The sequence below is a fragment of the Balaenoptera physalus genome, assembly GCF_965194825.1.
Source record: "Balaenoptera physalus genome assembly, chromosome: 17".
Lineage (NCBI taxonomy): Eukaryota > Metazoa > Chordata > Mammalia > Artiodactyla > Balaenopteridae > Balaenoptera > Balaenoptera physalus.
Window position 1 is genome coordinate 12,334,975 of NC_138895.1, and position 27,770 is coordinate 12,362,744.

General features: G+C 38.2%; 2 protein-coding genes across 8 annotated transcripts in view; one reads left to right on the forward strand and one right to left on the reverse strand.

The window, feature by feature from the left end:
• The window catches only part of LOC309646918 (uncharacterized protein), a 366,785-nt gene that overhangs the window by 286,944 nt on the left and 52,071 nt on the right, over nucleotides 1-27,770 (reverse strand). The window lies entirely within an intron of this gene.
• Nucleotides 1-27,770, forward strand: part of DNAJC5B (DnaJ heat shock protein family (Hsp40) member C5 beta) — a 54,154-nt gene that overhangs the window by 1,360 nt on the left and 25,024 nt on the right. The gene's annotated exons all lie outside the window — the stretch shown is intronic.

Genomic DNA, 27,770 nt, shown 5'->3' on the forward strand with positions numbered 1-27,770 from the left:
TCTCTTGTGATGCTGGGCCTTCTAAAAGGAAAGGGTAGCCTGTGTTCTAGGCCTGCATTGTTAGAGAGAGAGAGACAGACAGACAGACAAACACTGCAAGTGACCAGGAGTTGTGATTTAACCCACATGAGATAGCATCACCAAATGTGGTAGAGGGATTTAAAAAAATAAATAAAGGGGAGCTTCTTTGTAATTGCTGTACTGCGCTATGCTTTTCAAGTCTTCAGTTTTGATCTTTCATATCTGATCTAGTTCCAAGTTAGCTACTTTTGGGAAAAACTGAAATATCTTTTTCTTCAAAGCACCAAGGAATTTTAAAAAGGATTAAGTAAAAAAATAATTTACTTATTGTGCAAAATTTGGAAATCACTAAAAATGATGATAATAACATTTATCCATAATTCTACCTCTAGTGATAATTATCATTGATATTTTTTCTTCCAGTCTTTTTAAAAAAATCTAGAGAAGACATTTTACACTCGAATTGGATTTATCTATATTCTCTAAGTAGCGGTCTTTTTTTTTGTCTTGTCCCAATTTTATTTATTTTTATACAATTTTTAAAGGTTACTTTCCATGTACAGTTACTACAAAATACTGGCTCTGTTCCCTGTGTTGTACAGTACGCCCTTGAGCCTGTCTTACACCCAGTAGTTTGTCCCTCCCCCTCCCCCTCCCCCACCACTGGTAACCACTAGTTTGCTCTCTATACCTGTGAGTCTGCTTCTTTTATGTTACATTCACTAGTTTGTTGTATTTTTTCATTAAAATTTTTTTTCCAGACTCTTGCATTCCATATTTTAGGAAAACATAATTTTTTCTCTCTTTTTTATTTAACTTTTTAAATTTTTATACAATTTTTAAAGGTTAATTTCCATTTACAGTTATTACTAAATATTGGCTGCATTCCCCTTGTTGTACAATACATCCTTGAGCCTATCGTACACCCAGTAGTTTGTACCTCCCACTCCCCCATCCCTATATTGGGCGCATGTATGTTTTCAAATTAGTGGTTTTACTTTTTTGGATATATACCCAGGAGTGGAACTGCTGGGTCATATGGCAATTCTATTTTTAGTTTTTTGAGAAACCTCCACACTGTTTTCCATAGTGGCTGCACCAATTTACATTCCCACCAACTAACTAGCTTTCTTTTTAACAAGACCCTATCATGAAAATATTTTGGTGCTATTTAATATTGTGATTTTTAATGCCTGCAGCCTATGGCTATTCTGTAACTTAATTACTTTATGAGCTACTTTTTAACATGTAAATTCTTTTAATTTTCACTATACTTAATATCCTTGTACATAAATGATGATGCCTATTTTCAATTACTTCCTAACTTATTGAGGATTAAAGCTGTGCCTTTAGAAGAAAAATGCATCAAAATACAAATGAAAGTTTCAGATTTTAATCAGTTACTTCTTGATTTGGCCTTGAATTCGGTTTTTAAACTTATTTTTGTTTGTTTTTTGTTGTATGGAAGTTTAATATTTTTAAGTAAGCAAATTTGTTAGTCATTTCCTTTATGGCTTTTGTTTTATCTGTTGTGGTTAGAAAGCCTCTCCCGATTATAATATTATAAAAATATTAACCATTATCTTCTTCTAGTACATTTATGATTTTGCTTTTATATTAAATCTTTGATCCATTTGGAGTTTATTTTGACATGAGGAATGAAGGTAGGATTCCAGATTAATTTTTTTCCCAAATCACTAGCCCACCAAAATTTATTGAATTCTCCATTTTTATCTACTGATGGAAAATTCTTTGGCTTTGAATTGGAACCTTCACCCTGTGGTAAACTATGGGACCTGAAATGTCTTCAAGAAGCATGTGTTGAAGAATAAATGACAGTGGTGAAAATTTCCATTTGAATCCAAATAGTTCTGTGAAAATGGTAGATTTTGATCAAAGTCAATATCAATCTTCTAGTTTATATTTCACTTAAGGTGCTGGAGAAGAAAAAGTCTTTGCTGTTTCGTTGTGCCCTAGAGCTACCCAGGAGTGTGGCTGGGAGCTGTTCAGCCCCCTGTGGGTAGATGTCCTTGGTGAAGGGTCACTAAACTTGACCTTTAAGGCTTGGGGCTGAGACACTGTGCTGGGGTGGGACTGGGAATCAAAGTTTATGCACTGTAAGCATAATACCCTACCAAGATGACCCCCAAAATGAGAAAAAAAGTGATGTCTCACTGTAAGTTCTAAAGCCCGCTTTACTTTACAAATGTGACTTTTCATTGCCTTTATTTATTTTGTAAGCTAAAATTTCAAGTCATATCCTAATTAAGACACTAATTATGCTGAGTAGTTTGCAAGTTTAATAATTACAACCTAAAGTCTTTTCATGTAATCAGTGTCTTCCTATTAATTTTGTTTTAATGTCATACAAATATTATTTTTTCAGCTGATTAGGGTACTAGTATGCTGCCAAAAGCATCTACTTCTAACTAAATTACACATTTGTATTCTGCAAGTTATTCAAAATGTATGAGCAGGCTGAAAATCCACTGAGAATATTATTCTTATATTCAGGGATCTGGATCAAAGCAGTGACAATATAGTGAAATTAAAAGTCAGTGAAGTTTAATAAAATTACCAACTGTTGAGACCATACGGTGCTTGACCTCTGTTGTAATCCTTGGTTGTGCTCTTGAAAACAAGGCTGAGCTAGAAAACCTCTTTTTTATTTTTATTTTATTTTTGAATAGATAATATATTCACCTGATTAAAATGAGAACACATAAACAGGTATACAAAAAAATTCTCCCTCCTACCTCATATCCCCCAGGTTCCCTCCCCAGGGAAAGAAATTCCTGTGTACCCTTCTAGAGAGATCTTATGCTCTATAAACATATAAAGAGACCTTCTGGTCTAGGCAAGATGGTATAGGCTTTTCTCTCACAGATCCTCCCTGCTAACAAGCATGACGAAAACCCTTGGAAATAACACAAGAGACAAAAAAAGAGAACCTTCGAAAGGTAGATGGAAGAAGAAGAGATGAATTGGTTAGGGATCACAGGACCAAAGGAGCAACACAGTGACAAGGCATCTTACAACTCCACACCCAAGAAAAGGTAATCCAGGCCTGGCCTTTCCCAACACCCGCTCTAGCAATGGAAGGCAGCCAGGTAGTCCTATTCTTCCTCTAAATTGAACGGAAGTCCTGCCAACAACTCTAGGTAATCCCAGCAGAAACAGCAAAGAGGACCAACTGAATGTCCCCCTAACAAGAGCCAGCCAGAGGACTTTCCCACCAGCCTGAGACTCCCCTCTCCCACCCAGAGATCCCACTTTACAGGGGAAATTAACAAGGGGGATTCTGCCATAACCAACACCCAGCCCAGGAAATGTTTTTGTCCCTGCAGCCTGGAGATTCCCTTCCCCCACCTAAAGGCACCAGACATCCAGCCTAGGAAGGCTCCTTTCACTTCCTCAACTAGTACCAACAAGCACCAGTAGCGGCCCCAGAGGCAGGAGACAAACCAAGCAGACCAAAATAGCACCATGGAGGTTCTGAAAACTAGACTGTCACTGGAACCACTGACCACAAAAGTAGGCTAGGACCTGCATGCTAAACCCAAACAAACTGACTGTCTATTAAAATGAAAAATTTAAATAGGACCCAGAGTCTCCTAACATAATAGTCAAAATGTCCAGATTAAAATCACGCATTTTATACAAAGAACGAAGGAAATTCCAACTTGCATGAGAAGAGATAATCATCTGACTCCCACATAGAGATGAACCAGTTATTGGAATTATCTAAGTATTTTAAAGTAACCATCATAAAAAAGATTCAACAAGCAATTACAAATTCTCTTGAACCAAGTGAAAAAAATGGAAATTTCAGCAAAGAAATAGAAGTTGTAAAGAACCAAATGGAAATTAAAGAATTGAAAAATAACAGAAATAATATAACTAACTGGATGAACTCACTAGTACAGCAGAGATGACAGAGGAAAGAATCAGTGAAGTTGAGGACAGATCAATACAATGTATGCAATCTGAACAAGAGAACATAAACTGAAAACAAACAGTCATAGGAAACTGCGAGGCCATAACAAAAGATCTAACATTTACAGCATTCATGTCCTAGAAGAGAAGAAAGAGAGTGAGACTGAAGAGTATTCAAAGAAATAACCATCGAAAATTCCCCAAATTTGGCAAAACGTATAAACCTACAAATCAAGAAGCTGAGTGAGGGCTTCCCTGGTGGTGCAGTGGTTAAGAATCCACCTGCCAATGCAGGCGACAGGGGTTTGAGCCCTGGTCCAGGAAGATCCCACATGCTGCGGAGCAACTAAGCCCATGCGCCACAACTACTGAGCCTGCACTCTAGAGCCCACGAGCCACAACTACTGAAGTCCGCATGCCTAGAGCCCGTGCTCCACAACAAAAGAAGCCACCACAATGAGAAGCCCGTGCACTGCAACGAAGAGTAGACCTCTCTTGCCACAACTAGAGAAAGCCCGCACACAGCAACGAAGACCCAATGCAGCCAAAAATAAATAAATAACTTAATTAATTAAAAAAAAAAGAAGCTGAGTGAATCTCAAATAGTATAAATCTAAACAAGTCCATGCTAAGACACATCATAATTAAACCTCTGAAAACTAAAGACAAAGAAAATAAAAGCAGACGGAGAAACAACACAATGCTTATATGGGGACAATAATTCAAATGACAGCAGATTTCTCATCTGAAATAATAGTGGCCAGAAAGAAGTGATACAACATTTTTCAAGTGCTAAAAGAACTGTGAATTCTATATCTGGTGAAACTATACTTCAGGAATTATGGGGAAAGAAAGACATTCTCAGATTAAGGAAAACTAAAAGAATTAATCACTAGCAGATCTACTCAAAGAATGGCTAAAGGATGTTCTTCAGAAGAAAGAAAATGATGAAGGAAGCAATCTTGGATCATCAGAATGGAAGAAAGAACAATGAAGAACACAGAAATATGGGTAAATACAATTGACTATCCTTCTCATGAGTTTTCTAAATAATATATGACGATTGGTATAAAAATTATAATATCATCTGATACTCGAGACAATGATATTTAAAAGTGAAGAGAATAATGGGACCTAAATGGGAGTGAGCTTTCTGCACTTGACTCAGATTGGTAAAACACTGTTATCAGTAGACTGTGATAACCACTAAAAAGAATACACAAAGTAATACACTCCAAAAAACTAGAAGTAAATCAAGATGGAATCCTTGAAAATGCTCAAATAACCCCCAGGAAGACAAGAAAAGGGAAATGGAGAAATGAGAAACAGAGGAAACAAGCAGAAAACAAATAAATGACAGACTTAAGCCCTAACATATTAATAATTATATTAAATGTAAATGGTCTAAGTATGTGTTATATTTTTCCTTTCTTGTTATACAAATGGTGGTGTACTATCACTCCTACATTGTGAGTTGCATTCTTCTCTTAATATATCTTGGAGATCATTCTAGGAAATGATCAGTTCATAAAAAGTTTCAGTTTTATCACATTGCTGTATAGCTTTCCATGGCAGAGCCATCTCATGATTTAATCATTTCTCTACTGATAGATAGTTAGGTTGTCTTCCATCAAGGCTTCCTTTTTAAACCAACTTAGAGCTTCTCAGAGAGGCAAACAGAAAGTTTCCCATGGTCCCAGAAAGGTAGATAGAGGTGGGAAGAGGGAAACTATCTTGGTGTTCCTGTCCACTTTCCAGTTTTGCTATGTACCAATTCTAAATTCCTGAGCAAGTATCTAATGGACCCAGCTGGGTCAGATGCTCACCCATGTCTACCTGGCTCTAACTAGAGATCTGGAATCACAAATCCCCACTACCACTTAGCAAGGACTGTAGGATCCAACCCTATGGGAAGGAAAAGTGGCTATGTTCTTTAAGAGAGGTACAGAGTTGGGAAGGAAATAGTCAATATCTCTAGTTCTTTATTTTTTAAGAGAATACCATAAACAGCCTCACAGACCTATCTCAGTGCCTTCCTATGTCTATTTATAAACCTTTATCATAGAACCTTTCTGTCAATAAACCATCTTGTCTTCCTACATCATTGTTTTCCCTACATTGCAAGTACAACCATACTTCACTAGTCAGCTGATGAATTGGAGTCCCCAGCTATCTCAAAGGACAGCAGGGAGGGTGACGAGAGGAAGGTTTCTACCGTGTCAATCCATAATGTACTGAAGCACTTGCCTCATTGAGATTTTGTAAAGAGAAATGAGATCACTTTTTCAAAGCGCTTGGAGCCCTTTGTGGAAAATCACAATGAAAATACCAGGTACTATTATGAATGGACAGATACTCTCATCCTTAAAAGTCTAAAATTATCCTGCCATTTGGTGCTACTGTTCAAAAACCATTTGTCTAGCATAAAGTGAGTTTTTGCTCCATGTCAAAAGTGCCATAGCACAGAGTGAGACTCGTGGTATGAGTCTTATCCAGGGCCTTCATTATGGAATAAATCTGCCTTCCATATTACAGAGCATAATAATTCCAAGGAGTTTGAAGTCTAAGCCTTATTTAATTCAATTCTCTCATAGCTGGGTCATGTCACTTAATCCTACCAATGTTTCTTCACAAGATGAACAAATATTTTCCCCCTATTCTCCCACCGCCTAAGAGTCTTTACTCCCCCTTTTCATGCTGTCTGAAGAAGACTCACTTGAGTTAAGCTTTTAAAGTTCAGATACATCTGGAATGGCTAAGAGGTTACCCATCTTTCACATATTTGCTGTAGCTTTAAACAGGCATGCTTTCCCCTCTCACCTAATTAAAGCAGTCTCTCTGAGCCAACAGAAATTTTGAGTTAGGCAGCTGGCGGAGGAGGAGAGGAAGAGAGAAATACTGGGGACATGGTAGGTTGCTGAAATAAGAGACTCAAAGATTATTTTCTATATAGCCCCCAATACCAGTCTTTGGCCCCTTTCAAGTGACTCAAGACCTTAAGTTCCCTGTAAAGTCTCCACCACCCAAGTCCTTCTAGGAGGCTCCCCTGGGAGAGTCTCCCAGGACCCAGGAATCAGTTCATTCCCATGTAGCAGGACTGCTCCACCAAACCAAGTTTCCACCCTGTTGATGATATCTGCCTTGCCATTCACTCAGTGAGCATGCCCACGGCCACTGCTAGGTACAACTTGGGGCATGCTGGGCTCTGCTGCTGCAGGTCCCTGGTTCTCAGCTGGGTACAGCTGCTCTGCTGCTGTTCTGTGCCACTCTCCCAGGCCTGGCAGGCATAGCAGGTGCTCCTTGCTAACTACGCAGTGCTCAAGTCTTCTGACTACTCCTCCAGGCCAAGAAGCTGCCTCTGCTATTTCTCTCGAGACTCAAAGGAGTCATAAATGCCTGCTGGGCTGTGCCCTTGGGAGGTGGGGGGGTGGATGTAGGGAATGGCTCCCTCGTTTTTGTGATACTTTCTTAGAGCCCCCAGTGAATGTCAAAGTTTGGTAGAAAAGCTTCCAGCTTTTCTTGTAGATCTCTTTTTCTATAGGACCCAGATACGTGCTCAAGGGTGAGTCAGAGACTAGCAGTAATGATGCTATACCTAGACTCTCCACCCCCTCTGACAGATAAACATTTGTTCCCTTGATAAAGGGTCAATTTTATCATGTCTGGCTCTTTCTTCCCTAAGACAGCATCCTTTCCCAGAACACTCTGCAGTTCCCAGCCCACCCCCAGAGAGGCTTCTGTCAGGCTGCCCTACCAGTTTGTCAGACTCACCCAACTGTGACTGCCCCAGCAGGGTATATGGCTTAGATTCCTTCTGGAAGGCTCTCTAGCCCTGGGGGATTTCTGGGAGGCTGCCATCACCATGCTCTCAAGCATGCCCTGATTTGTTCAAACTCCCGGCCGTGCAGAGCAGGCTGTGATGGCTACAAGATGCATCCCTACCACAGCCCTACAGCAAGGCTACCTGACTGTGTTCTCCTTAAAAACCCGAATTACGTAAATGCAGTTTGTCATTAACCTGATGCTCAGCAAGCACTTTAGGTGTGTGATTAGAGCCTTCTTTTCTTGTATTGACTGGCACATAAAAATCCTTCACTCCAAAATCAGTAGATTGTTGATCTATACCTCATACCGCTATCTAATTACTGCGGAAGCCAGGAAGGCTGAGCAGATCGCTTAGCAACCACTAGTATGTCTAGAGTCTCCTACAAGCTTAATGGCTTTATAGCAGCAACTCCTGTTTATGACCCAACAAAGATTTATTGAGCACCTACTATATGTTGGGCATGGTTTTAGGCACTGAGAAAATAGCAGTGAACAAAACAGACAAAATCCCAGCACTCCTGTAGCCTGTATTCTAGGCTGGGGAAATGAGGGAGGCTTAATAATAAACAGAGAAGTAAAATATACAGTCTACCAGATGCTGGTAAATGCTGTGGAGAAAAGCAAAGCAGTGCTAGGAGTGGTGCTGGAAGTTACATATTCTCTTTGAGGTGTCCCACACAGATTTTAACACTAAAATCCCTTTACTGCAGTGAACTCTAAGTATAAAGTAACAGTCAAGAGTGCAGGATATGGAGTCAGAAAGACCTGGATTCAAACCCCTTCTCTTAGCCTCATTTTTCTCACAGTAAAATGCAGATAATGGTACTGACCTCAGAGGGTTGCTGAGGACTAAATGAGATGATACATGTGAAGTGTTTAGCCAAGGTCTGGCACATGGGTACTGGCTGCCACAAAGGATACGTAAGGAGCGAGAAAAACAGCCTTAAAGAATGGCATTCTTCAAACCTGGCTGGGGCATGGGTGCAAAGAGACTCTCTAAGGAATGTCTGTGTATGTGTGCATGTATGTGAGAGGGCGTGTCCGTGTGTATGTGTGTGTGTAAGAGAGGTGTGTGTATGGGGGGTATTTAGATTCTGTGACATTTAAATTCCACTGAACACATTTAAAAGAGTGTTACAACTGTTATATTTTAACATGCCAATGTTTGTAATATGCTGAAAATTGCACCCTTTGCGTCTATTCACCTTTTTTTTTTTGGCTGCTCCCCGCAGCATGCAGGAACTTAGTTCCCCGACCAGGGATCGATGCCCCTGCAGTGGAAGTGAAAAATCCTAACCAGTGGGCTGCCAGGGAATTCCCACATCTATTCACTTTTATCGTAAAAATTTTAGATACCAAGTTAAGATTGTGGAAGGAACAATTTCTCAAAATTATTTTAAGGAGCATATAAGCAGAAAGTTAGACTCTAATTGAGAGAGAGACAGAGAAAGAGAAGGGGAGGGAAGGAGAGAGGCAAGAGAGAAGAGAACAAAAAAAGAAGAAACCCAAACATCATACCTAAAGTGATTACAAGGAACCAAGGAACCACTGAGGTGGGTTTGAGGAGAGGGGCCTGTGGGGACCTTCCTTGAAGCCCTCTACACGCTCCATGGCCCACTGTGCTGTCCCATCAGAGCATGAAATCCTCACAGTTGTAATTCCCTCTTTCTTGCCTTTCCTGCTCCATCAACTCCTTGAGGGCAGGCAGTACACTTTGTCTTCCATTGCACTTCCAGTTGTAGCACCAAGCCAATATTTACCAAATGCAAGAATGAACTGGTCAGCAAATAGATTTTTGCCTGTGGGTTTTCTCCTCGATTATATTCTCAGCTTCTTTAGGACCATTTCTCAAATATTTGGTCACCTAGCTGAAGAGGGAGTCATATGCTGACCCAGTACATAGAGAGGGGCAGATCAGCAAGGAGGACAGACCATAGTTTCAGTAGGGACACAGTACATTTTACATGGCTGTGGAGCCTTCAAGTGAGAAGTAGTTAGGGGATAAGGAAGGGAAAACTCTGTAGAAAATAGAGCCGGTTATGCAATTAAGAGAGTCTAAGTCTTGAGTATTCAAAATCTCATATGCAACCTAAATGTTAGTTTTTATTTACACTGATGTGTACATTTTTGAAGTTAGATAAAAACAAATTCAAGATGGCTGAAAGGAAGGCTGAGTGGTTTCCCTGCTGTACACGGTGCAAGAGCCTAACATAACACTGGCCTGCTGGGTAAGAAATCAGATATAGATCGAGCTCTTCCTTAGGTCCTCAGAGAGCCACAAAATCAAAGTGAACTGCTTTGTATATTAGCACCTGGGTCTCTGTGCCCATGGATGAGCTTAATTTCTCCTTGTTGACAAGGTACCAAACACCTTGGTTCACAGGGTAGCAGGGACTCAATTGATTTTTCTATTTCATTCAATTTCACATGGAACTTTCTGGAAATTATCTTCCACCTCTGAAGAGGTGAGTTGCCTCACAGTAGACCAAAGTGTGGCAATGCTGTTTTCACAAGGAGCAGGAAAGAGTGTCATTTCCATAGTGATCTGTGGCAACCCCAATCTGTGGTGCTTTTACACATCTTTATTAGCAATTACAGGTCATAACAGAGGCTGCTTATGAATAAAGTTTAAATGTCAGGGGAATGCATAGCTAATAAGAATTGTAAATATTTACAAGGCAAAGTGATGATTCAAGCTCACAAAATAAATTGAAATTAATCTCTATCAAGCACTAATTTGTTTCCCGAGTTCTAAAACCTTCCACTAAAAAGAAGAGTATACGAGGCTATGTCAGAGTTATCGTCCAGGTCAGGGCATAACCTCCCTTCTCCTATGGCAAGTCTTCCACTTGATCCTTCTAGTTCTTCATGCAGCTTCTCTTTCAGTTATTCCTGGGCACTAGGATCATTATGATCAATGACTTTTTTTTTCCACTCACTCATTCACTCGATACCTATTTACTACTAGATACTTAATATCAATACATTATTACTATGAAAGATGAATATACATATCTATCTACATATCTACGTCTATCTATACCCATCTGTAACCACAAACTTTGTACCATTTAAAGAGCTTACCTTATAAAAAGTTAGATTTAGTAAGGTTTAAAAGACACATACTAGAAGACAAGCAAAACAAGGGAAATTGTGGTGAGGGGAATAGATTAACTTGAGCATAGAATTCATATTAATCATTTAAATGAAAGTGAATGCTTCCTGCCATTATTCATTCCTATCCCAGGCATTATGCTAGGTTCTGGGGATACAATTCTAAGCAAACCATTGTCACTGATCTCATGTAACTTGAGGTCCAACGGAAGAGACAAAAAACAATCAAATGATGAAAAAAATGAGTGTATAATTACTGATGAAATAAAGTGTTCTAAAGGAAAAAGGATGGCTTCATCAGAGTATATAACAAAGCTGATCTGGACTAGGGGTTAGAGAAGTCTTCCCCAAGAAAGTTAATGCAGTCTTAATTTTAGGACAATTTACACCAATTTATATAGTACAAATTATACCAATCAAAGAAAAGCCAGAAGGACAATCATAAGAGCCACAATGAGTCATTAATAACAAGAATAATAAAAATAACCAATATACATGGAATGCTTACTATGTGCCAGGCACTATGCTCAGTGATTTGTATTCATTATTCAATTTAATTCTCACATCTCTGTATTGTAGATACTATTATCATGTTCATTTTATACTTGAGAAAACTGAGGCTTAGGAAGGTAGGATAAGTAGCTGTCCGAAGTCACACAGCAGTAAGTAGTGGAGTTAATACCGGCATTTGGGTCGCCTTACTCCAGAGCCTACTACTCTTAACCATTACATCTCTGATTTTAGAATAGCTACCATGAATCCAAAGGATTTAAAGGCCTGAATCTGAGTGATAGGCCACACTGAAGGATGGAGCAAAGATCAGTGTCTGAGAAGGAAGATTGGGGATGAAATTTAGGGTTCTTAGGCCCAGGTTGAGATTTAAAGACAGCAGTAGTGAGAGGAATCCAGAATTAGCACAGAGCTGTAAGTTCCAGACAGTGTGGGGAAGTGGGTCCACTGTCAGCACACCCAGGAGATGACCGCACATCCCAGCTAATGTGATGTTTACTCTTATACTGGATAGGAGTAGCTTTTGGTATTTACTAGCAAAGTTCTAGATGGTTAAATGAGTCAGAGTTGCAAGGGAGTCCATATAGGTCCTAAGGTAATGTAAGGCACCTCTCTCTGGCAATACTAACTGTTAAGTCCAACTGCTTCTTAAGTCATCTATTGATAAAATAAAATCATGGCATCATTCAGAGCATTTTATGTGCCAGATACCCTGAACCTATAGCTATACCTGATGGACTAGGTACTTAATAAATGACTGGTAAATAAATGCATGCATGAAAAGTATAAATGAATAAATCAGTAAGAAAAAGCAATCCTTTTTTTTCTGGGTGCTTTAGCAATGGCCATCAAGCCAAATAACCTAATACAGTAGTTGAAAGAAATTATGTGGACATAAATTTAAACAACACTAACACTGTTTATCTCATTGAATATTGTTACATCTATTAGATATCAAAACGTTCCTTAAATCTGCTTTATGTCCATCAGTATTCTTGAAAGAAAAGCATAAATAATAAAAGAATACTTTCAAAGAAATGTTTTTTATAAACTTAATACATTTTACTGGAATTGATATAGATATTAAACTATTGATAGGTGATGATATCAATGAAAATGGTAGAATAAGGAACTCTAAGTCTCCTCCACCATAAAAGCAACTAAAAATCTAAAAGATTTTTAGAACTATCAGAACTATCAGAATAAACCTTTTCAGAACCTGGAAACTATACAGAAGCTTGTGGCAACTGGGGTGCACTTTTTTTTTTAAGTTGAATCATGGTAAGAGCATCGAACTTCATGGCATTTTAAATTGTCTTAGTCCCATACCCTGCTCCTCAGCTCAGTTGTAACCTTGGAAATAGCTGTCTGCATTCCTGGTACCAGTGGTACCAGAAGAAGCAGAAAAGACTTCATTTGTAAATAATTGTCATTGGATGATCTGTCTGGTAGCCCCCTGGAAGACCTGCTTAAAAGGCTTGTTTTAAAAGTTGGGGGAACAGTAGACTCACTAAAGAAACTTGGGAGAAAAGGCTGGGGAATGAGATGCTTTGGGGAGGAAGGGTTTTGAAAAGCTCTGACCTATTCCTGGGAATCTAGAAGCTACTACCATGCCCAGGGGTCTGCACATGCTCAGGAAAGACATGAGAAAGCCCTAAGCTCTCACTTCTGGCTGACCTTGAAGAGCTGTGCAGGCAGGAAGTAAAGGCTAAGGCAGAGTTGTAAACTGCCTAGCTGAGTGCTGAAGGTGTGCCCTACCATACACACAGAGGCCATCTGCAAAGACTGGGTGATTTTTGGTTCCAAATGTGTAAGAAAATCTGTCTAATCTTTAGCTGACCATTAAGCTAATGGAACAGAGACTTCAGTGGCCACACATGACTAAGAATACAGACTTTAATTGCAGCATGCAGGCTCTTAGCACACAGCAATGACGATCCCATGTACCGCAACTAAGACCTGGTGCAGCCAAATAAATAAATATTTTTTAAAAAAAAGAATACAGACTTTATAAAATTAGGTCAGAATAGTCACTAAACAAACAACAACTACAACAAGCAACAACTGAAAACCATAGGGAAAGAGGAGATTCTGATATGTAGAGTTGCCAGATTATACTATTCAAATGTCCAATTTTCAAAAAAAATATTATGAGCCATGCAAAGAAACAAGAAAGGCCCACATGCAGTGAGAAAAAAAAATCAACAGAAACTGTCCCCGAGAAAGCTCCAAATATGGACATATTAGACAAAGACTTTAAATAAGCCAAATATGTCAAAGGCTAAAGAAAATCATGCCTGAAGAACTAAAGGATAAAAATGATATCTCATCACATACAGAATATTAACAAAATAATAAAAATTATATAAAGGAACCAAAATAGAAATTCTGGAGTTGAAAAGCACAATAACTAAAATGAAAATTTCATTAGAGGGCTCAATAGTAGATTTGAGTGGGCAGAAGAAAGAATCAGTGAAATTGAAGATAGGTCAATTTCATTGCATACACCATCATGCATACCAACACATACATAATAAGAGTCCCAGAGGAGAGGAGAAAGAGAGAGAAAGGGGAGAAAAGAATATTTGAAGAAATAATGGCTGAAAACTTCCCAAGTCTGATGAAAAATATTAATCTACACATCCAAGAAGCTCCATGATCTCTAAGTAAGATAAACTCAAGAAAATCTTCACTGAGACACATCATAAACAACTGTTCAAAGCCAAAAAGTATGTTGAAAGCAGCAAGGGAAAAGTGACTCATCATGTATAAAGGGTCCTCAGTAAGATCAACAACTGATTTCTCATTAGAAACTATGAGGCCAGAAGGCAGTAGGATGATATATTCAAAGTGCTGAAAGAAAATATATGTCAACCAATAATTTTATATTTACCAAAATTATCCCTCAAAAATGAAAGAGAAATCAACACATTTCTAGATAAATAAGTAAATGAGTCATTAGCAAACTTTCCCTATAAGAAATTCTAAAAGGAGTCCTCAGGCTGAAATGCAAATACATTAGGCACTAACTTGAACCCACATGAAGAATTAGTGGACACCAGTAAAAGTAACTTCATAGGTAAATATAAATGACAGAATTAATCTGTTTGTTTGTAATTCCTCTTTTTTCCTATCTTATTTAAAAAACAACTGCATACATATACAACTCAACATCAAAAAAACAAACAACCCAATTGAAAAATGGGTGGAAGAACTGAATAGACATTTTTCCAAAGAGGAAATGCAGATGGCCAACAGGCACATGAAAAGATGCTCAACATCACTAATCATCAGGGAAATGCAAATCAAAACCACCATGAGATATCACCTCACACCTGTCAGAAGGACTATTATCAAAAAGACAAGAAATAACAACTGTTGGTGAGGATGTGGAGAAAACGAAACCTGTGCACACTGTTGGTAGGAATATAAATTGGTACACCCACTATGGAAAACAGTATGGAAGTTCTTAAAATTAAAAGTAGAACTACCATGCAATTCCACTCCTTGGTATTTATCTAAAGAAAACAAAAACACTAACTTGAAAAGATATCTGTACACATGTTAACTGCAGTGCTATTTACAATAGTCAAGACATGGAAACAACCTAAGTGTCCATCAGTGGATAAATGGATAAAGAAAATGTGATACATATTCAATGGAATACTATTCAGCCATAAAAAGAAGGAAATCCTGCCATTTTTGACAACATGAATAGACCTTGAGGGCATTATGCTAAGTGAAAAACTCAGAAAAAGACAAATAATGTGTGATCTCACTTATACGTAGGATCTAAAAAAACCCCAAACTCACAGATACAGAGAACAGACTGGTGGTTGCCAGAGGTAGAGACTGGGGCTGAGTGAAATGGGTGAAGCTGGTCAAAAGGTACAAACTTCCAGTTATAAAATAAATAAGTCCTGGAGGAAAATACAAAATAAAAAAAGCAAAAAGAATAGGCTATAAATGTTTTTAATAGCGATCAAATTGTCATAACTTGATGTTGTATGTGTATAATGCTTTGCCATTAATATTGTACAATGTGCTTAGCTATTTACCACAGGAAAAAAAAGCATCAAATAATTAATAGTATAATAGCATTCCAACAAAGCTGTTAAGAAAGTGTAAAATAGCTTTGAATCTAGCAATTCATGTATACATTAAACAAAACAAAACAAAATTCTATCTAAAGTAATCACGCTTAAAGAAACAACATAGAATTGTGGTTTCCAGGGACTGAGGGAAGGAGGAAATGGGAAGTTGTTTAACAGATACAAAGCTTCAGTTTGCAATGTAGAAAAGTTCTAGAGAAAGAAAAAGAAAGAAAGGAAAGACATATATATGACATGACATGTGAATTTTTAAAAAGAACACCCCTTCACAGACGATTCTTAATACCAGATGTTGAAAACCACTGATTTAACTGGTGCGCAGAGGAGAAATGATAAGCATAGATGACTGTAGTAACACAGTCAGATTATCCACTCTGTTCTTGGTCCTTTTATGAGAAGTGGCCATCCTCTGGCTTGTAGGGAGTGAATCAAATCCTGTCTCTGACGTGTTCACTCTACACTCCAGTTTCTGCTCTTGCTTTCCCAGTTCTTTGCTCTGTCCTTATTCGATGTTTGAATAACCGCTTGCTTTTGGTGCACTGGTCACTTTGGATAAGACACACTCCTTCTGCCAACCTTGGCCCCAAGGGACCCACATGTTTGTACTACCTTGCCTAGCCTCCCAGCCAGGGCAGGGGAAGACTCAGGAAAACATCCTAGAAGCCAAGAGAAAAGAAGGAGTGGCCAATAAACCTTGCAGAAAGGCCAAGTAGAATGAAGGTGCAAATGGGCCACTGGATTTTTCAGTTAGGATGTTGTGGAATGGAGAGCAAGTTGGGTAGAGACCTAGAAGTAGAAGTCAGATTACAGTGGGCTGAAGAGTGAATGGACATTGAGAATGCAACCTTCCTGTGTAAACTACACTTTGAAGAAGTGTATGGGGAAGAGAAGGAGGAGATAATAAACATTTCAATAATTTGAAGGGGAGGGGAGGACAAAAAAAAATAGTTTCCCTTTTTAAAAAACAATTAGCATGGGCTTTCCTGGTGGCGCAGTGGTTAAGAATCTGCCTGCCAATGCAGGGGACATGGGTTCGAGCCCTGGCTGGGAAGATCTCACATGCCGTGGAGCAGCTAAGCCTGTGCGCCACAACTACTGAGCCTGTGTTCTAGAGCCCGCAAGCCACAACTACTGAAGCCCACGTGCCTAGAGCCCGTGCTCCTCAGCAAGAGAAGCCACTGCAATGAGAAGCCCGCGCACCGCAACGAAGAGTAGCCCCCACTCGCAGCAACTAGAGAAAGCCCGTGCGCAGCAACGAAGACCCAACACAGCCAAAAATAAATAAATAAAATAAATTTATTTTAAAAACCCAAACAAACCAACAATGAGCATGTTTGCTTGCTGAGGAGAAGGAGCTAATGAAGACATTATTGAAGATACTGGAGTTGGGGGTAGAGATTGATGACTGATGGACCAGGATTTAGGAAAGTGCACAGATAAATGGAGTCTAGAACACACTGGCAAATTTAATTTTAAAAAGGAGAGGTTCTTCTTCCCTTAAATAACAGGAGGAGGGAAAGATGGGTGCAATTATGCAAAGTATAGAAGTAAAAGGGTGTGAAGGAGTTTCTTTCTAATGAACTTTTAACCCCTTTTGAAGTAGGAAATGAGGTTTCTTGTGGAGAGGGGGGAAGCTGTTTGTCTTTACTGCCCCTGATTTGCATAGTTCTGCAATCTTCTCCAGCAATACTGCTCTCCCAGAAACGGGAGTGGAAGTAGTGGATAGCTAGAGTCATCTCCTTGGAGGTATGACAGGAAATCAGAACTTTTAAGGAAGTGAATAAATTGGTTTGAGTAGCACTCCTACAGCATGACCATGAGGTTGAGTCCATATAGTCAAGGAAACTGAGTCAGTGAAATTGACAGTCTAGAAGAATAGATCCTGGTAGTTTTAATATATTGGTTTAGGGGGAAAAATGGGTTTAGGGAGGACAAGAACGTGAGCACTGGGAGCCCTACGAGAGCCAGGGGCTGGGCCTGCTGCAGGTAATTACCAGGACCTGCTTGTAGCTTTGACATGATACACTGTTACTGAGCTTGAGCTAGAAGCCAGCAGGAGGAAGGCTTAGAGAGAGCAAGCGCCTGATGAGGGCTTTGACAGGCACCAGTGGTTGGAGCTGCTGTTGGAAGAAGGAGACAAGGTTCGTGCAGCCATTTCTCCCACATCCTGGTCTTGTGATCCCTTGAAGTTCAGAGTTCAACAGAGATTGCCGGCTTTGAAAAAACAAGAATGCAAAAATTTCCCCAGGAAATGTAATAAGGTTAGGGGCACAGAAACTTTTGTTGGGAACCTGGGCCAGACACAGAGATCTTGTATTATATGCAGCTCTCAGATTCTGGGTGAGCCGTAGGCTGTGGGGAAAAGGATTAAATATAGCACACCATCTTAGTGGCCTGCTGAAGGCTGTCAGAGGCCTACTGGGGTCCGAACTTCAGGTCCCCATCCCCTGAAAAGTAGTACTCTTATGACTGGTATAGACAAATACTTCTAATATTGGCCACATTTTATCTACTGTGTTTGCACAAATATTATAGTCTATCCTATTTTATTAGAGAGGGTAAAGAGCTGCCCTTAAAATTAGCCATAGAAAAGAACTGTAGTGATCAGAAAATGACCTAAAACAAAGCTCTATCAATTGGCATTTGAACTTTTCAAAAGTTTAAGTATTTTTAAGTCATATTAAAAAAAAAAAAAGCATAACGCCTAATGAAGTAAAAATTCTAGTAAAAATCTGGCAAGGGATCATTGAAGCACGATGGGATCACTGTCTCAAATGCCACTAGAGGTCAGCACTGGACTCTCGATGTCATTCTATATGAGAGAAAGGACTGTTCTCTGAAATAGATCATCAATTATGGTTCCCATCGTTATCTCATGCAATCTGTCTTGAATCTTGAATGTGACTGTGGATCCCAGAAAACTAGAGAAAACGTTAACTATTCCTGGGGTGAGCTGCTCAGATATTCCATTTGTAAGTGTGAGGAAATCATAGGACTGTGGAATGTGGCCTTCAGAGGGCCCTGGGTGAAGCCTTGGTAGTCAAAGTACTTGAATCATACATTATGGCAGCAGGTGTTTCAGAAATAATTACACAGTAGGGGTAGTATTGGCATCATTACTTGCAATGTGAAGTCAAATGGTGCCCTGACCTTGCTATTCTGTCTCTTGACTCTACACTAATCCTGGCCCAGTGGCTCCTGCTTCCTTGAGCCCCACTTACATTCTCATTCCAGCTTTTTCTCAGCACCTTACTATATTAAAGTGTCTCATGAGGAGGGAAACTGTACTCAGTACAAATGTACGAAATGGCTGTGGGGGGTTGAGAGATTTGGCGGCTGGTCAACGGAAAAGACATGACCATAAGAGCCAGCAATACAACAGGTTTACTGGATGGTGCTTGAACAGGGTTGCATGAGAGGGTAAGTTCCTCACAGCATGAGACCATCCAGAGGCTTATGGCATGGGGGTTACCATCAAAAAGGCAGGAGGTCAAGGGAACACCCAGGTGAGAGGAAGGTTGGAAAGGGGGCTTATGTACCTAGGTGATGTCACTCAGGAGCATAGTGCGGAGTCTCTGAGTCAGAGAGTTCCAACGGGCCATAGCAGCTTGGAGTCTTATAACCATAAGGCTACCAATGGCCAGCAGATGTGGGGTGAGTCTTGCAGATATGTAAAGTAGACAGGCTCTGAATGGCTAACAATCTGCTTGTTCGGGTTATCTGAAAAATAACTGAGGGAATTCCCTGGCAGTCCAGTGGTTAGGAATCTGCTCTTTCACTGCCGACGGCCTGGTTTCAATTCCTGGTCAGGGAACTAAGACCCCACAAGCCGCATGGTGTGGTCAAAAAAATTTAAAAAATAAAAATAAAAATAACTGAATGTGTGAAAATTTGAGTTTGGCACTGGCGGGCTTTTGAGCTAATGGGTCTCAGTCTGCAGTAAAGAAATAAACAATGTAGGGGTCAATACACAGAGGCACTCTTTGGCTCATTCATATAACAGTGGTAAAAAGCTCCTTGTGAAATTAACATATAGTTGAAAGAAGAGAATATAAACATGAAAGATAACCAGGAGTTTCTGAATCAGGAGTTTCTGGTTATCACTGGCTAGGTGAAGTACCAGTTCTCCCTTCTGCTAAAAACTAGAAAAACTGAAAGGAAAATTATATTTATATATGTACATCTTAAAGGCATTTGAGAGTAAAGAATCGCTGCTTACTAGGTCATGATATGGGAGAAGAGAAGCTGAGAGGCTGAGCAGGACTCAGTCTTCAGAGAAGGGGAAAAAAACCAGGACCCTGGCCCTATAAGAATGGAAATCCTGCAATTCTATTTAGACTCCAAAGTGCTGCACCCCAGGAGAAAGGGCAAAAATGGAAGTAAACCATCTGTGGTTAACAATTACTTTGGTAGTCCTCCATAAACCATATCTCCTGATATTCATATCCTTGTGTAGTCTCCTAGAATTTGGGCTGGCTTTCCGACCTGATTTAACTAACAGAATATGACAGAAGTGATGATTTACCTAAATCTTAAAAAGGCCTAGCAGCTTCTACTTTTGCAATCTACTTTTGACAACATCTAAGAAATATGACTACCCTGAGACCATCACGTCGTGAGGCATCTCACCCAGCCACGTGGAGAAGCCACATGGAGGAGAACAGAGTGCCCAGCCAACAGCCCTAGCTAAGCTTCCAGCCACAGCCAGCACCAACTTACCAGCAGGTCAGTGAAGCCATCTTGGAAGCAGATCCTTCAGCTCAAGTTGAGCAGTTCCAGTCAAAGGCAAACAGAGCAAAGAAAAACCGTCCCCACAAAGTCCTACCCAATTACAACATTGTAGGCAAATAAATAAAATGCTTGTTGGTTTAAGCTACTAAATTTTACTGTAGCTTGTTACACAGAAACAGATAATGGAAACACCACCCTTGTATGGGCTGTAACTGAACTTTGAGCCATCTGGGTGACTGAGAAAATCTCAATTCCTAATATTGGATTAACATGATCCCAGTTTTGTAAGTGCCTCCAGACATCTGAAAGTAGGACATAAAAATTCTCTCTGGTATAACATCTTCTTAGTACTCAGATTATTCTTTATAAGTTTTAAATATCTGGCATACCAGAGATAATCAAGGACACAAGTCAAGACAATAAGAACAAGAATCAGCCGAAAGGAGACAACAGAAGCTTTGGAAAACTCAGGCATTAGAATTATCAGATAAAGACATTAAAACGTCTATGATCAAGAAGATAAAATACAAGATTGAGAATTTTCAGAGAACTCACAATTATGAAAAGGGACATTCCAGATGTTTTAAATAAACATAAATTTTACAACTAAAAAAATACAACAATGAAATTTAAGAATTCAAAGGCAAGGTTTAACAGGTCAGAGAGCTGACTGGACAACAGACCAGAAGAAAATAACCAGAAAGAATTACAGAGGACAAAAAACAAAACAATAAGATAAAATACATAGAGGATCTATTAAGAAGGTCTTAGATAAGTGCAAAACTGGAGTCTGAAAAGAAGAGTAGACAGAGGATAAGGGGAAAGCTATTTGAAAACATAATGTATGTGAATTTTCCAGGTTCATGAATGATATCAATCCATATATACCAGAAGCCCAATAAACGCCAACCAGAAGAAATAGAAGTCTATATCTAAGCACATGACAGAAAAACTGCTGAAAACCAAAGATGGAAAGCCCTATGGAAAAGAACAAAAATTAGACTTACAGCAGATTTTTTCAAGAGATAATGAAATCCAGAAGACAATGAACTGAAATCTGGATGAAAGAAAACGGATGAAAGAAAATAACTGATAGCCTACAATTCTATATCCAGGGAAAATACTCTTCAAAAACGAAGGTGAAGTAAAGACATTTTTAAGCTAAACAAAAACTGTAAGAATTAATCATCAGCAGATCTACACTAACAGAGATACTAAAGAGTGTTCACAGACAGAAGGAAAATGATCCCAGATGTATGGTCAGTGATGCAGGAAATAACTAATGGCAACAAAATTGGAAAATATGTGAGGAAATGTACACAAATACTAATTGTATGAAATATCATCATACAGTTGACCCTTGAACAACAGGAGTTTGAACTGCATGGGTCCACTTATATGTGGATTTTTTCCCTCAGTACCACATTACTACACAATCCATGACTGGTTGAATCTTCAGATGTGGAACCACAGATATGGAGGGCCAGCTATCAGACTTGAGCATCCATGTATCTGGGTATCCACAGAGGATCCCAGAACCAATTTCCCATGGATACTGAGGGACAGTTACATACTAATTGTATTAAATAACATTTTTTGAGGGCTTAAAAGATTTACAGAATTAAAGTACGTGCTACCAACAACACAAGTTGGGAAGACAGTAATAGTGTTAGTGTTCTAAGATTTTTATATTGTCTTGGAGAAAGACAAAAGTACATTGACTTTAGACTTTGATAAGTCAAGAATTTTCTAATTTCTAGGAGAACCCCAAAAGGAATAATAAAAGAATGTGCATTTTCCAAAGCAACAGAGGAGAAAAAAGTATAATAATGAAAAATAATCAATCTAACAGAAGGCAAGAAAGGAGAGGAAAAGAAAAATATTTTAGATGGGACAGAAGAATATAATGAAGTGGTAGATTTAACCTGTAATAAATCAACAATTAGATTAAGAGTAAACATAGACTAAATGCTTCAATTAAAAGAAAAAGATTGTCACTGTGAATAAAATAACCCAAAACTATATGTTTACAAAAGACACATCTAATATATAAGGATACAGAAAATTGGAAAATGAAAGGAGAGAAAAATATATTTATGTATAAGCCTACCCAAAGAAAGCTGGTGTAGCTTTATTAATATCAAAGTAAAGACAAAAAGTATTACTAGCAAAAAGAGGTGTATTTCATAATGATAAAAGTTCAATTCACCAGGAATATATAACAGTTGTGAATTTGTATGCTTCTAAAGAACATGGCCTAAACTATAGAAAGCAAAAAGTGACAGAACTATAAGGAGAAATATGCAAACCTACAGTAATAGTGGGAGATTTCAACATACCTTGCTTGTAGAACAATAAAATGGCAAAGAATACAGAAGATTTGAACAAAAAAAATTAGCAAAGAAAATTTATTGTTCTTATATATGAACAAAGCACCCAATAGGTACAGAATACATATTCTTTAAAGTACACATGGAACGTATAAAAACTGAACATATAATGAGACATAAAGCAAATCTCAAATTTTGAAGGATTTAAATCATATAGAATATGTTCTCTCACTGCAGTGCAATCAAGCTGCACTGTAGTGAGAGCAAAAATAAAAAGATAGCTAGAAAATTCCCATATGTTTGAAAATTCGGAGGCACAATTTAAAATAACTCCTGGGTAAAATAAACCACAATTAAAATGAGAAAATAACCTAGAACTGAATGTTTCATATTAAAACTTGTGGAATGTAGTTAAAGTAGTAATTAGAGGGAAATTTACAGAATTAAATGCACGTATTAGAAAACTGAGTCCAGCAATAAGTAAAATAATACATAATTAAGTTGAGTTTATCCCAGGAACACAAGTTTCATTTAACACTAAGAAATCAATCACATTAACAGATTAAAAAAGAAAAAATGTATCTTCTCAACAGATTCAGAAAAAACATTTGATTAAAATTCAATATTCATTCATTCTTAGCAAATTAGTAAAAGAAGAAGGAAAGAAGAATGTCTGCTTTAGTCACTCTTATTTGACATCATACTGGAGGTCTTAGACAGGACAATAAGGAAAAACGTAAAATGATATAAGAATTGAAATGAAAAAAAATTCATTATTTGCAGATTATATGATTGTGTATGTAGAAAATGCAAAAGAACCTATAATTTATTAAAATTAATAAATAAGCTTAAGTTCGTAGGATAAAAAATCAATATATAAAAATCTTTTACATCTGCAATAAATTAAGAAAAATATTTTAATATCAAAGCCACACAAAAAATAAGTTCCTAGAAATAAAGCTAATAAAATATATGCAGAACCTAAATAGTAAAATGATAAACTTTGAGTTCTAAATAAGTAGACATACCATACAAATGTCAATCTCCAAATTAATCTATAGAGTCAAATGCAATTGTAATAAAAATCCCAGTAGAGAGAGAGAGAGAGAGTGTGTGTGTGTGCTTGTGTGTGTGTGTGTGTGTGTGTAAACTAACAAGCTAATTCTATAATGTATGTGGAAATATAGAGGGCCCAGAACAGCCACAGAACTCTTGAAGAACAACAATATGGAAGAACTTGCTCGTTAAGATACTAACACATATTTTAAAGGTATAATATTTAAGACTTTATTAGCCCAGAAGTAGCCAAATAGACCAATGGAGCAGAATAGAGATCCTATTTAAAATATAGGGAAGGGATTTTATCTTTTTAATAAATGATGCTGGGATAATTGGATATCCATATTTTAAAAACGAAAGTAAGCACTTTCTACCGCATTAAAAAATCAACTACAAATGGGTCATTGACTTCTATGTGAAAGGCAAATCTATAAAGATTTTAAAGAGTTTATAGGAAAATATCTTCCCTAATTCAGGAAAAGATTGATTAATTAAACTAATTAAAATTAAGAATTTCTGGACATACAGATGGCCAAAAAGCACATAAAAAGATGCTCGACATCACTAATTATCAGAGAAATGCAAATCAAAACTACAATGAAGTATCACCTCACACCGGTCAGAATGGCCATCATCAAAAAGTCTACAAATAATAAATGCTGGAAAAGGTGTGGAGAAAAGGGAATCCTCCTACACTGTTGGTGGGAACATAAATTTGTACAATCATTATGGAGAACAGTATGGAGGTTCCTTAAAAAACTAAAAATAGGGCCACCTATGATCCAGCAATCCCACTCCTGGGCATATATCCGGAGAAAACCATAATCTGAAAAGATACATCCACCCTAATGTTCATTGCAGCACTATTTGCAATAGCCAGGACATTGAAGCAACCTAAATGTCCATCGAAAGAGGAATGGATAAAGAAGATGTGGTACATATATATACAGTGGAATATTACTCAGCCATAAAAATGAAAGAAAGAATGCCATTTGCAGCAACATGGATGGACCTTGAGATTATCATGCTAAGTGAAGTCAGGCAGAAAAAGACAAATATAAGGTATCACTCATATGTGGAATCTAATTTAAAAAATGATACAAATGAACTTATTTACAAAACAGAAACAGACCTACCAATATTGAAAACAAACTTACAGTTACCAAAGGGGAAACATAGGCAGGAGGGATAAATCAGGAGCTTGGGATTAATATACACACACTACTGCATATAAGGTAGATAACCAGCAAGGACCTACTGTATAGCACAAGGAACTCTACTCAATATTCTGTGATAACCTATATGAGAAAATAATCTGAAAAAGAATGAATATATGTATACATATAACTGAATCACTTTGCTGTTCACCTGAAACAAACACAACTTTGTAAGTCAACTATATTCCAATAAATTTTTTTTAAAAAGTTAAAAAAAGAATTTCTGTTCTCCAAAAGATTCCATAAGGAAACTAACAACAAAAAAGCCTTAGAAACAAAGAATATATATGTAATACATAAACTGACAAAGAATTCATATATAGAATACTATAGATATATTTTAAATCCTACAAATTCATTTTAAACATGAAACTAAAAACTGGTGAAAGACCAACATACACTTAAATAGAGGATATCCAAATGACATATATATCAGCCTCATTAGTAATTAGGAGAATGCAAATTAAACCACAAAGGGATACATATATACACACACACACACACACAAACTACCAGACCGTCAAACATTAAAATGTCTGTCAATACCAAATGTCAGGGAGATGTGCATTGGAACTCATATACTGGTTTCTTATACTTTCACTTGGGTGTTGCCTGAGTCCAAGAGGGCACAAGAGTTCCACTGAACTTCTGCTATGAAGACATACTATTAAGTTCCATAGTTGCAATACTTGCCAAACACGTAGGGTTACTAGTCTAGGGTTTGTTTTCACCTGAAAACTCTGGTTTATAGCAGTTCGTTTCCCTATCTACCACCAGTCTTCTTCCCATTATAGTCAGGTTTTTTTCCTAGAAATAATAGTCTATATCTAATATGAGCTCAGATTTTTTCTTTTTTCTTTTTTGCTACCTTTGCTGTTGATGCTGCCGCCTCTGCCATGAGGGCACTTTTATCGGTTCTAGGATAGGAAGTGCCTCACCTTCCCTCTTCTACTCTTTCATTTTAGGTAGCAGGTAGCTTTCTTCTGGGACATGGAAGGGGCAATAAACTTTGTGGCTGAGGGAGTTTAGCAGAAAGTCACACAGCAATGGGGAAATCTTTGAAATAGGAAGCAACAAAAGGTAATTGGAGAAGGCAGCTAAAAATGTGTAGAGTGGGGAAAGGCAGCTACAGATACAGCTATGTCATGGTGGAACTTAGTTCCCTGAGGCTCAGGGCCAGCTTTTCCAAACAAGAAGGTCTCCTCTGACATTCCAACCCCATGGAGATAGATTTGGTCTTGAGCTGGGGCAACATGGTCAGAATTGGGTCTTAGGTGACTCACAGACTGGTAGAGAGTAGTAGGTAGATCTCACCTGAGTGTTAGATAGTGTGAGGAAGAGGACTGGGCATTACAATTCTTAGAATTATTCCACTGCCTCAAAATAGGTAGATCTTAGGAGCCTTTGGTAATTACAACTATAAATCCACGTTGATCCTATCTGCCACTCAGTTGAAAGCTGTTATTGGATTTTGAAGTGGAAATTACAGGTATTGATGCTATTTCTAATATTAGTTATAGCCATACCATATTAACAGTGACCAAGAATATAGAGAGCTTTGGAATTAAAGGCTCATGTTCTGGTTGAACATTACATCACTTTTAAGTATAAAATGAGAAATTATAAGAAAGATCTTTAAAGTGAATAGGCAATGTTATCTTTAAATGTACTCCAAGCAACTCTCCTTTCACCCTAAATTCCATACGTGTTTTCCTGCTGTACAGACAACACCAAGGGGGTGAGTCATCGATCAACTACCTCCTTGAGCAACTGTGTAACTCTGGCAGCTGCCTCTGCTAGCCATATTTCCTGAGGATTCCTCAGAGCCAAGGGCATCTGCCAAGAGGAGTGAGAATGCTGCTGATTACCAGGAATTGGATGTGTTACAAATGGAGGTGCTCCAGCCCTCTGAATTTGCCAGCTCCATTGTTAGAGGAATGTGATAAATAGTTGAGTGCATCTGCCCTTGAAAGCTGACAAAGATCCAAGCAGCTTAAAATGACACGTTTCTCTGGATAAGTCTTGGGTAGTGTGCATCAGTCTACAACTGAACCCTAGAAATAAAGAAATATATGTAAAGAGGCATTTTCCAGGGATTTTTTTCTTTCAGGGCAGAAGTAAGAGCCTTTGCATTTGGTTGGCCTGGACATGATCTCTGGAACTGGTAGGGGGAAATGCTGCAATTGTATTCCAGGGCACAGAGTGAGAATTCCAGGAATATTGAGCCATTAAAATTAATGTGCTTAAAGAATCCACTTGAGGCTTTCTGATAATGATTGTTGTATTATTAAAGTTTGAGGACTTCTTTCTTCCTTCCTCCCCCCCTCTAATTTGGTAGTGGGTCATTTAAGGGAACAAACTCTAAAGTTTCAGTTATTAAAGGAGCCTAAAATTTTTAACTGGAGCTTAAAAATACTTAGGGAAGGAAAGTGCACAAGTAGTATGTATATTTTTTTATAACGAGAATAAACAAAGAATCACCTATAATCCCAGCTATAATCACAGTTAAGCATGGTTATAACCTTTCATTTTTCTCTTTATTTCTACTTATTTTTCTGCTTTATTTTCCCTATATAAAGACATATATACAATTGTCTGTGTGTGTATATGCATATATGCATGTGTATATGTGTTATGTGTGTATGTGTGTGCACGTGTCAAGGTCACCAAAGACTTCTATAACACTAAACCCAGTGATCACTTCTTAGTTGTTATTGTACATGACCTGTCAATAGTACTTGACACAGGTGACCACCCTCTTCCTTGAAATACTTTATTCACTTGGATCCCATCACCCCATATTCTCCGGATTTTTCCTTCTGCATCACTGGTCTTTCTTTCTTCATCTCCTCTGTAGTTCTTCCTTCCCAAAGCTCAGCCCTTGGACTTATGTTGAATCCAACTCACTTGGGAAT